General features: G+C 38.5%; 1 long non-coding RNA gene across 1 annotated transcript; it reads right to left on the bottom strand.

The window, feature by feature from the left end:
• Positions 1–267: 267 nt before the first annotated feature.
• On the bottom strand, positions 268–11,965 carry LOC150075654 (uncharacterized). Its single transcript, XR_016547867.1, has 2 exons — positions 11,795–11,965; positions 268–1,337 (listed from the first exon to the last, which is right to left on the bottom strand). It is a non-coding gene; the product is annotated as an uncharacterized LOC150075654 (long non-coding RNA).
• Positions 11,966–12,574: the final 609 nt, after the last annotated feature.

Here is a 12,574-nt window from a genome sequence, read left to right as displayed (position 1 = left end):
TACAGGCTGGAAGCATTATATGCTGATCTGCTCTGTGTGGTGTGTGTGTGTCCTGTGCGTGTGTGTATAGTGTCAAGCATATGTGTCAAAGGGCTGTACAGAACATGAACTCCAGTGGTCAAGTTTATCCTACTCTGCCCATGTAATATGCTATTAGAATGTGTACAATCCATAAATAAATATAAATGCAAGAATACATGTAAAATAATAACAATAATAATAATAATTAAGAATTATTAATATGTATAATTAACCCCTTTTACCAGGTGGAGTTTTTAAATATATATTTTATTAAGCATAGCCTCGACTAATATATACAATAGTGTGACATTTCGGGTATCTTGCCGATATCCATCATCAGACAGTGCTGTTTGGGAAGAGAGATAAAATTAAAAAGGTGAAGGTTACTAATTAGATTTACATTGAGCAGTTCTAAATTACAATCATAATTTTTTAACAAAGGATCAGCTATAAGATGTATTAACAATTGTTAATACATCTTATAACTTATGACGTACACCTAATTGTACAAGAATTTGTCTTCCGTACAGGATTTCTCTTTAGCATGGCTCTTTATGTGTGACTGAAGATGATATATGTGACCGAAGATGATGTTCACGTGAAAATGTTTTGCCACATATTTCACACTGAAATGGTCTCTCTTTACTGTGAACCCTTTTATGTCGTTCAAGATAATTACGTCTAAATGACTTCTTGCAAATCTCACAAGTAAAAGTTTTTTTTGTGTGAGCCTTTTTGTGGGCGGTATAATGTGCCTGCTGTGAAAATGTCTTACTGCATATTTTGCATGTAAAGAGTTTCGTTCTAGTGTGAATGACTATGTGTCTCCTACAATGATCTTCACGTGAAAATGCCTTACCACATATTTCACACTGAAATGGTTTTTCTTTAGTATGAACCCTTCTGTGCCTTCTAAGGTCGTCTGCTCGTCTAAATGTACTGCCACATATTTCACACATAAAGGGTTTTTTTTTGTTATTTATATGTAGTCTTAGGTGCACTTTAAGGTTTTTTTTGCTTGAAAGTGTCTTGCTACATACTTCACACTGAAATGGGTTTTCTTTTACTGCCAAGTTGTCTCTGGTTTCTGAAATATCCTGCATAAGAAAATAATTCTCCATATCTTATTTGAAAACATCTAAAAATGTAAGCTTCTTCATGCTTAAAGATTTACTGGATGTCAAACAGCTGAACTGTCAAGTATGTCCCAATATTGATGGATGTTTGTAAAACTCTGCTTTTGGAGAAATCAGTCTTCATTCAGCATTCTTTCATATCAGCTTGTGTTTGGCTTGTTTCTTCCTTTCTTTTTTTTCCTGGAAAAAAAAAACAACAGTAAAGAAAAATAGAATAAATTACTATTTGTAATAAGACATACTGAAAATTAGAAGAGAATATGCATACCTGCCAACTCTAAAAATTATTTGGAACTTTTTTCAATAATCGGGTGTTGTAACTTCCAATTTTCTGATAAATTTGGAATTTTCTGGCTTTTAGTAGTTTATTATTTTCAAGCATACACAACAACCTTATTTCATTTCATTTATTTTATTTTTTTTTTTTTCAATTACAAACCTATCAAATATAACTATCTGAACTTAAAAGAAGATATCAGTGTGATTCTGTTTATCTTAAGTATAGCAACCACATAAGCATTGTTATTGAGACCTTTCTTCTGAATTGTATATTGCATTTGGTGTTAAAAGAAGGTTAGGTTACTTTATACAATATAATAATGCATAATGCTGAAAAAATATTATGTAAGCTTTTGTCTTTTTTTTTAAGATAATTTGTTTCTGAGCGAAGATTGGATTACAGAGTCTCTGTTGAGCAACGTAACTGCATTATGGTAGTCACTTTGCTACATTCAGCAACAACCTGATTATGGAACATAAATTCCAGCAATACAATTCAACAGGACAATATATATATATATATGATGCAAGACCTTTAAAATATAGGCTAATACCTCTTGAGGACAAAAAAGGCGACATAGTTATACACATTGGTACTAATGGTATTAATAGGCCATTTGAGGATTTATTTAACAAGTATAGGGCAATGAAAAAGTCTTGAATAGGAGTAAATTTGAAAATGTTTATAATTCTGCACAGACATGACAGGAGGGAGTTTATGACAAGAGCCCCGTCAATCAATTGGGCCCTAGAAAGACTGTGCAAGGTTCATAAGATAGAATTTTTCTCACATGGCCTGTGCTTCTTAACAGGAATGGGTGGCAACGTTTCAAATAAGCTCGAAGATAAAGCTACGCAAACAAGCCTAAACTTCAAGGATATGTCAGGGTGGTAAACAATAAAAGAATACTTAGTCTTAACTGTGTCTACAGTAATGTCAGGAATTTTGTCAACAAAGTGGATGAATTAAAACTACTAGATACGACAAGTAATGCTAACATAATGGGGCTAATAGTGGTGCCACCTGGAAATTTGGGATGGGGATGGTGTATTCCATTATGGTATGAATAACATATTTAAGAATGGATAGGGGAGATAGACTGGATGATGGGGACATGCTTCTTTTCAAGGGCAGCCTCCTTGATAAGGAGATTGCGAATAACCTACAGACCAGAATATTATGAAGAGCATGACGAGTGTCTCTACGTGCAGATGAAATGGGCAAGATGTGTGAATGTCTTATTATAGGTGGCTTCAATCTGCTCCTAACTGATTGGTATAAGTGGGAGGAAAACTTGCCAAGAACAAAATTTTTAAATAAACTAGATGATTAATATTTGTACTAGCATGTTAAAGAAAATACTAGGGGTAGGAATATTCTTGACCTCATCATTGCTGGTGAATCAGATGATATCATAGGGCTTAAATACAGAAACCATTGGTAAGTAATGACCACACAATCATTAACTGGAAGATGAAGAAAGATGTTGCAATAGTTAAAGGTAAAATCACAGGTTTTAATTTCAGAAGAGGGAGCTATGGCAGTTTAAGCGTTACATGGCATCTATTATTTGTGTGCATTGCAGAGGGAGAGTGAATACATTAGAATCATGGAATACCTTCAAAGCAATAATCACAGAAGCTATGAATGCATATATCTCTCTATATGTTAAAAAAGTTTTCCTCCTAGTGATATTTATTTGAGCCAATGGGAGAAGAGAGTGAGGCAATTACGTCCCTACAAATGCAATTAATTATTAACAACTGCCTCCATAACGTTCACCAAACTTGTGCTTCCCTTTCTAACATTTGATGTTCCATTGTAATGTTTTTATACCGGTGTTCAAAGAAAGTGCATCATCCCTTAAAATTGTAATTGTCGTCCGAATGAAGTAAGTATATGGCAATATTTCTTACAGATTGCATCAGATAAGATTGACACAGGTAGGTGATGATGTAATATTGCATCAGCTGTCACTTTCAGCTATATAAGCATGTTCTGCAAGAGTCACAGTCATTCCTTTCTTGTGTAAGGATGGCGAGTTAGGTGCAGTTGACGCCACGAAGAAAGAGTGCTATTGTTGCTTTACAAGGATGTTCTTCCAATAATGTTGCTTTTAGAGTGTCTTGTAAACAGTCAACAGTGAGTGGATTTCTTTTCAAACTCAAGAATACTGGTTCTGCTGGTAGGAAAAAAGGAACCGGATGCAAACGAGTCTCTATGCCAAAATAGGACACTGTTTTGAAGTGCTTATGCCTTAAAAACAGTAAAACTTCTTTGTCTGAGCTGAAAAAAGAATGGGAAGAACATACAGGAGTGGTAGCAAGTGCAGTAACAGTTAGAAGATGCCTTTTCAAAAATGGGCTTGTAGAGCGTCGTCCTAAGAAGGAGCCCCTCCTCACACAAAAAATGAAAAAGGCCTGATTAATTTGGTGTAAGGAGCATGTCAAATGGACCCCCAAGTAGTGGAGGTCAGTTATTTTCTCAGATGAGAAAAAATGCAACCTGCATGGCTCTGATGGGAGACAAATGATTTACCGTAGACATGGTGAAGAATACCATCCAGACTGTATGGTGTCTACAGTGAAATTCCCTACCAGACAAATGATATGGTGGTGCATTTCGTATCGCAGAGTAGGTCACCTGCAGTTTATAAAAGGTTCCATAAATGCCAATGGATACCTGGCTATGTTGAAAGGCAAATTACTGCAAACCATTAGAGACCATTTCAACCTGCCAAGTAATTGCACCTTTCAGGATTAGTGAAAGATGCAATTCCTTGTCATCGGGCAAAAAGTGTAAGTAGGCACTTCTTACACTTTTCACTTTGTAAGTAGTTACTTTAGCTTCATTTCTGCATTAGAGGTTCGACGGTATGTGTTTACATTTGTTACAGGTGAAAAAATGGTTGAAAGAACGGTCCATTACAACTCGTACCTGACCAGAAAACAGCATGGACCTGAATCCTATAGAGAACTGTTGCCATCGTGTGGAATCAGCAGCTGCCAGAAAGAAACCAAATACCCTTCGTGAACTTCAGGAAGCCATAATTCGTGTTTGGAACCATGAACTATCAGTTGATTATCTTCAGAAATTGATCCTGTCAATGCCTCGACGGTGTGCTGCTGTCATCAGGGCCAGAGGTGGTTCAACTAAATATTAGTTTGCACCTGGTGAACTTTTCATTTTGTTTTCCATTTAAAATGATAAACTGAAGCAAATTAAGGGCTTCTGATAACAGTTCAGCCATAATTATTTCAGCCATAAAGCCAAAACCGAGGCATCCAAGGAGAGCCCCAGAGGGGGAAAAAAAAAAAAATATTGGAAAGGAGATAATGGGGAGATAGGAAGAGGATGGGATAAAGGGGAAAGAGAACAGAGAGGGAGCAGTAGTTGAGGCACTCGCCTGATTTGAAAGGGGAGACAGTAAGGGACGCCCGTCCTGTTCTAGAGGGAGGGAGTTGAAAGTGGTTGATGGGGTGAGCCACCATGCAAAAGAGGGTAGGGCCACCCAGGGTGGGGGAAGAGGATTGGGGGAAGGACATTCAACCACCCCAGGTGGTAGGAATAAAAGAACATAGGGAAAGGGATTCCTATGATGGAGCCTGCTTCTTGCAGCTCTGTCCCACACTGGCCTGGGAGTTACCCTAATGGCCAGTGTCAGCATCCCACACCATACCAACTAGGAAAAGCTACTGCATAGTGCCAGCTTGGATAACCATGAGGTCCCTGAGGGCCTGCATAGCCATCAGTCTGTCCAGTGAAGAGGCTAAGATAGAACATGCAATTAATAATAACTTTCATTCACACAATTTTACTTTTTATAGTTTTTTTCTTACACTTTCTATATTAAATTAGATATTGTTCAGTGTGTTTTGACGGGTGTCTTTTATGTAGAAAAGATTTGACTTACCCTGTCATACCTCTACATATTACGTAGAAAAGCATGCGCGGGGGCTGGCAAGCAAAGCGAGCAGGGGGCAGAGCCCCCTAGTCTCTGTATACATTAAAAAATATTTTCCTCCTAGTGATATTTATTTGAGCGAATGGGAGAAGAGGGTGAGGTAATTATGCCACTACAAATGCAACTAATTATTGACAACTGCCTCCATAACATTCACCATCTCGTGCACCATTTGATGTTCTATTGTAACGTTTTTTGCACATTAATGAATATTGTGTATTTGTAAAATAGTTTAGCATTTTATAAATATTTTAAACATTTATATAGTTTGTATACATTTCAGTGCTGCTCTTTCGGATGCAACAATATTTCTCGTGTGTTATGGAACCTGAAGCAAAAGGCCTTTTCCTAAGTGACCTATGTAAACACAGGTAAATAATTACCTAGTGATATTTATTCGACCTTGAGAATGCCGAGCACTACAAATACACAGGTAAATAATTACATAGATCATTTCCTGATTAGATATAGATCATAGTGACACAGTGATTTTTTTCATTGCGGCATCCGGGTCTCCCCCAACTCCACATTTTTACTCTGTCTAGAATACAATACTCTGCATAAGGTCACTGTGTGTGTGTGTGTGTGTGTGTGTGTGTGTGTTTTGTGAAATGAGTTGTGTTGTTCCTCTGGCCACTTAGGCTGGGGGCCTGTGGAGAGCCATTAACACCCCCAGTTTCGGTCACTGACCCAAGGAGGCAGACCAGGACACATTAGGAGAGAAGAAAGCTCTGGCAGGGCGAACCCTGGGGTAGCCTAGGCATCCGCAGATATTTCAAAAAAAATTAAATAAAAAATTTTTTTATTGGAAAGGAGATAATGGGAAGATAGAAAGAGGGTGAGATAAAAGTGGTAGAGAACAGAGGGGGCAGTAGTTGAGGCACTTGCCTGATTTGAAAGGGGACCCCTGGTACAGGATGCCCATCCTGGTCCAGAGGGTGTGAGTTGAAAGTAGGTGGTGGGGGTGAGCCACCAAGCAAAAGGGGTTAGGGCCACCCAGGGTGGGGAAAGGAGACTCAACCACCCACGGTGGTAGGAATAAAAGAACATAGGGAAAGAGATCCCTATAGTGGAGAGTGCTTTTTTGCAGCTCTGTCCCATAGTGGCCTGGGGGTTACCCAAATGGCCAGTGTCATCCCACACCATGCCAGCTAGGAAAAGCTACAGCATGGTGTGAGCTCAGATAACCGTGAGGCCCCTGAGGGCCTGCATAGTCATCAGTCTGCCCGGTCAAGAGGCTAGATAGAACATGCAATTATTAATAACTCTCATTCACTCAACATTGACACGATTTTACTTTTTATAGTTTTTTTTACACTTTCTACTTTGTTTTTTATATTAGATTAGACATCGATCACTGCTTTAACCCCAGGGGCTCACATCTGGTAAGTATGGACTTGGCACACCCAGGGTCCTGAGCTGGATATCATCATTTCTCTCTTTCTTGGTGATTCCCTTCTACTTCTTACTCTTGTTCTCTCTCTCTCTCTCTCTCTCTCAGGGTAATTCAGAATTTTTTTTTCGTTGGTGCAGCATAAGCCCAGGCTTCCTTGAACCATATGGCAAATAACAATAATAATTTCAACAGGTGTGTCTTTTACGTAGAAAAGATTTGACTTACTCCATTGTAACTCTATATATTAAATAGAAAAGCGTGTGCGGGGGTTGGCGAGCAAAGCGACCAGGGGGCTGGGCCCCTAGTATAGCATTAAGAAAATATAGTGTAGAGGATGCCAAGATGGATGAATACAGAGCTGGTCAGTCTAATAGAGCAGTAAAAGACAGCATGAGAAAGTTACAAAGTGATGAAAAGTACCGAAGCTTACAACAGCTAAAAGTTGAACTGTAACAATACCATAGATGAAGTTAGGGAGACCAAGGCTGTCTATTTTTTTCTTTCTTTCTTTTTTTTTTTTTTTTATGAAAACCCCAAACACCAGAGGTATTAGAACCTATACTACTTAGTATAGGTTCTAATAGTGCTTGGGTTGGAGGTTGAGAAGACGGAAGAAGACATTTGCTGACATGAACTTCTGTAGACTGCAATTTTCAGGAAATACATATGAAGGAAGGTTGTTCCATAAAATGACAGTTGAATGAATAAACGAGGAAGATGAAAAGTTAGTTCTGTGAGTTTGAAGTTGGACAGTAAATGGACGTTGGCTCAAGGCTGCATGTGTTGAAAAAGGGAGCGAGAGAGAGAGAGAGAGCGGTAGAAAAGGCATGCAGCAGAAACAGTATGTCTATGAGACAGAGAGTGGACTCTGTTAGAGATGAGTCATTAATTAACCTAACTGCCCTCTTCTGAATGGAATCTAGAAGCCTGAGAGAGAGGTTTCGGGGGCACAGCCAAAAATGTGGGAACAATATTTCATGGTAGGGCAGATTTGTGATTTGTACAGAGTGAACCAAGCTGGTTCACTCTGTACAAATCACATTACTTTTCTTCCAAGCTGTTTGGAAGAAAAGTAATGGCAAGAGCGAAAGAGAAAACCAAGTTTTTTAGATGCAGAGGAAGCAATATTTGTAATGTGCTTGTACCAAGAGAGATTAGAAATCAGAGTATTCCCCAAAAGAGATATATCACCTTGATTGGAAATCAGAGTGTTGCCAAAGATAAGCATAGGAGCAGAAGAATCCTTTTTGCGAGAGATAAGACAGAACTGAGTTTTAGAAGGTTTGAAATCAACTACGTTGTCTTTGCCCCACTGGAGAATTACCTGGAGATGGGCATTTAAGGAACTGGTAGCGGATATTCGAGAAGTTGAAGCTGATTGAGCAGGGCAAGGTTTCTCAAACTGGAAAGTGGAATGTAATGTGCTATCATTGGCAAAACTATGAACAGGATTTCCGGTCAATGGAAGAAGGTCGTTAATATACAAGAGGAAAAGATTGGGGGAAAGAACTGAACCTTGAGGAACATCAGCATTGGTGGAGAAGTTAGAAGACAGAGGGCCATCTACCATCATCCTCAGTTAGAAGTCAGAGACAAAACTGGATAACCAATTAAAAAAAACAGTTGGCAAACCATAAGATGGAAGCTTGTTTAGAAGACCTTTATGCCAAACACGATCGAAAGCCTTTGAGATGTCAAGAGCAACCACTTGTATTTCACCGAACCTTTCCATCGAATTAGTCCATAAATGGGTAACATAAGCCAGAATATCACAAGTGGATCAACACTTGCAATCACTGATCAGATAGAAGGTTTCTAGGTAGTGTAACAATTTGTAGTTAATGGATTTCTCTATTACTTTAGAAAGAGTAGAACTAATTGCAATGGGACGATAATTGGATGGGACGGATTTGTCACCCTTTTTAGAAATTGGCTGGATATCAGCAAATTTCCAAGCAGAAGGAAAAACACCTCTGAAATAAGAAAGTGAAAAAAGGCGGCAAAGAACAGGAGTAAGTTCAGTAGCACAGGTTTTGAGAACGAGTGGAGAAATACCATCGGGACATGGAGCTTTCTTAACATGAAGATTCGTCAAAATCATTCTGACATCCATTTCAGGGAAGACCACAGGAGGCATTGAATGGAGCGAGGTTGGGAATGGTGGGAGGTGTTTTACCAAGATCATTGATATAGGAGTTGGAAGAAAAATGGGATGCTAGGAGGTCAGCTTTATCCTTGGCTGAAGTAACAACAGAACCATCTGGTTTTGACAGAGGTAGGAGCATAGTAGGGTAAAAGTTGCGGCCAATAGCTTTGGCAAGAGACCAGAATGCTTAGCTACCATTAGGACAAGAAGCAAGTTTTCTACTCTTAGCCTGTTCAAAATCTAGTTTGGACTGATTAATAACTGCTTTACAATTGTTGTGAGCTTTGGTGTAGGCAGAAAATGAATCAGAAGATTTGGAAACAAACCAATTACGATATGCAATGTTCTTCTCTTGAACAGCATTAGCACATTTATTGGAAAACCAAAGTTTAGATAAAGGACGAGATTTTAAGGTGGAGTGTGGAATAAATGATTCCATTCGTATAAGAAAAATTTCACTGACACGATCTGAGCAAACGTTGACATCAGGTGTTTTGAAACAGTAATCCGACCAAGGGGTACCTCTGTAGCCAGGTGGGAAGGAGCAGCAGTGCATAGCACACGCTTCTTGATTAGACCGGGGTTCGAGCCCGTCATCACCAAATACGGAGGATGCAGAAAGGTCAGGGAATGACCACCGCATATCGCGGAGCAATATGGCTTTAGTTGCTAATGCTCCTAAAAACCAAATAACAACAACAACCGACCAAGCAAAAGAAATCTCGCAGATCATCCCATTTTGCATTCTTGTAATGCCAAACAACACAAGGTTGTGAACAGCCATGAGATAAAAGGTTCCATTGGAGAAGAGACAATCACTAAGTTGTGATCTGAGGTGCCTAAGGGACCACTCACCTCGACCGTGTACTTAGAAGGGTTGTTTGTGAGAAAAAGATCAAGCATGTTGGCAGTATGGTTAGGATTGTCCAGTATTCTGGTAGGCAAATGAACAATCTGTGCGAGGTCATTAGTAATTGCAAAAGCCTCAGCATTACAACTAGCTGTGTCTGCGTGACTAGAAAACGGAAGCCAGCTAGATTGTGAATATTAAAATCAGCAAGGAAAATTACTTCACCATTAGGAAGGTTGGACTGGAGAAAATTAAGTTGCAAAGAGAGAAAGGCAAAGAGCTCCAAGTGATTAGTGGAGTTGGGAGAACGGTAGAGACAACAAATGAATTTGACAGAATGAGGTACAGATATTTTAAGCCAAAGAAGTTCAAAAGGAGGAGATGATGTAAAGATTGAGAAAGATGTTAATGATCAGTGCCAAGCAGTGCTTCGTCATGATGACTTTAACAGGCTTCAAAAATGTTCAAAAAAGTGGCAGCTATATTTTAATGCAAGGTCCTACACTTGATAAATAGCAACCCAAATATAAGTTATACACTTGGTGGGGTCGTATTAAAAACAGTATAGGAAGAATGGGATCTGGGAGGTACGATGTGAGCCGATATGAAATTTTCTGAGAATCATGTTGTGCTATGGATGATTTATCAAGCAATGTTCCAGTGGAGATAGGGTCATAATCCCACTTTATAAGGCAATTTTAAGATTGCACTTGGAATACTGTGTCCAAATACAGATACCTCATCCAAAAAAAAAAAAAAAAAAAAGGGAAAGAGCTTCTTGAAATGGACCAAAGAAAGGCAACTTGCATGGTGAGATCAGCAAAACCACAACCACATGAGGAAAGTTTTTGATTATGTGGATTACAGAGATTGTCAACTAGACAACTTCCATGGGGAGAGGGACATGATTGAGGTTTATAAGGCTCTGAGAGGGGAGGTTAGTAAAATAAATGAAAGTGGAAATTTCACTGTTATAAAGAATTCCAGAACTGGGGGCCATAAATTCAAAGTACAGGGGATGAGGTTTAAATTAGATTGTAGGAAATTTTCTTTTAGCCAGCAAGTTGATTACTGGATCAAGCTACCTTACAGGTAGTCCAGGCTGACAATTTTAAAGTAATTCAAAGGTCAACTATATTTTTATTTTCTAATCTACTTACTACATGGTTAATACTAATATTAATAATTACATATATTATGTAATAATAAGGTGATTATCGCCTTGTATAAGGCGGTGGTCAAGTCACACCTTGAGTACTGTACACAGGCCTGGAGGCCTCATTTTAAGAAGGATGTAGAGCTGTTGAAACGAGTACAGTGAAGGGCAACAAGATTAGTTGCCCTTCACTGTACTTGCTCTTATGAAGAAATTAGGTTTTGCGAATTACAGTGTCTGGAGACTAGGCACCTGCAAGGTGATCTGATTGAGGTGTATAATGCCTTTAATGATTTGAGCATGCTAATGCTGATGGGATTCTTCCTCCCACTCAGAATAATCGCCTGAGAGGGCATAAATTCAAATTGAGGAATGACAGTTGTAGGATAGATGTGCGAAGTTTGCCTTTAGCCAGCAGGTGGTTGATTGCTAGAACAAACTTCCAAATGTCATTGAAGAAGTTTATAGTTTAAATAGATTCAAGGCAGAACTAGACAAACATTTGAAGTGAGTGGATGGGTGAAATGAGAAGGGTGTGTTTTTTTTTTTTTTTTTTGTTTTTTTTGGCTGATGGTGCATAAGCTTGCCTTCTTGCATCATGTACCTATGCTAATGCTAATATGAGGGTTGCAAGAATATTTGCTGGTGCTAACAAGGAATAGCTAATTTCGGCGAAGTCCGGTGGGTCTGCGAAAGCCAAATTCCACTCTTGCACCTTCATGATGGTGGGAATTGAGTATTCAGGAATCTCTCATCCCTGTTAATTCGGCTGCACATTTAGTGTAAACATTGCTGAGATGAAATGTTTCTTCGTTATAACATTTACGGAATTAGGGCTGTCTTACCATTTGTATTCCATGCTTTCAATCACCATAACGAAGTCGGAACACGATTTATTTCTCAAAACACATTTTCTCTTTTCAGCTTGTACTTTTTCTACACTCAACACGTCTTTAGATTATATATTCACAATGAAATTCTCTTAAAACATTTCATGAAATATGGAATAAACCACTTTAAGCTACGCATAAAGTAAGTTTTAAAAAGCAAAGCAACACCCAAAAATCCATTATCACCTACGAGGGGATGGGGGAATACAAAACAAGAAATCCTGTCGGCCAACATTTCAGGAATTTATGCTGCACAAACAAAAAAAAATTATATATATATATATATATATATATAAATAAATAAAATAATAATACATAAGAATAATAATGTCATTAATGATGTATTAATAATAAAAGATTTTAAGAATAAATCAAAATGCTGACCAAGAATCCTCATGGGTGGTCATTGGGGAGCGTCACTGCTTACTCAAGCCATGTTTTAACGGTAGTCATGGGAAACGGAGCTCTCTCTCTCTCTCTCAGTTCAGAAATATTTCCAGTGGTAAGGCACGAAAACTATCAAAATGACTGGCAGGGGATAATGAATAGTACTAACTAAAGAAAAAAAATTCATATTTTTCATCTGAGAAGAATATCTCCACGAATCAAATGGGTTGGTAGAAAAACCCGTAATTTATGTCCATAAATTGAGTATATTTTCTGAATGGGTTCTCTGTTATTCTGGATGAAAAACCCGGTCTTCCAGTAAGAGAGAGAGAGAGAGAGACAGAGAAA

The sequence above is a fragment of the Mastigoproctus giganteus genome, chromosome 14 (assembly GCF_048544385.1).
Source record: "Mastigoproctus giganteus isolate SK-2022 chromosome 14, ASM4854438v1, whole genome shotgun sequence".
Lineage (NCBI taxonomy): Eukaryota > Metazoa > Arthropoda > Arachnida > Uropygi > Thelyphonidae > Mastigoproctus > Mastigoproctus giganteus.
Note: the sequence above shows the minus strand (reverse complement) of the source record. Positions and strands in the feature narration are given on the sequence as shown.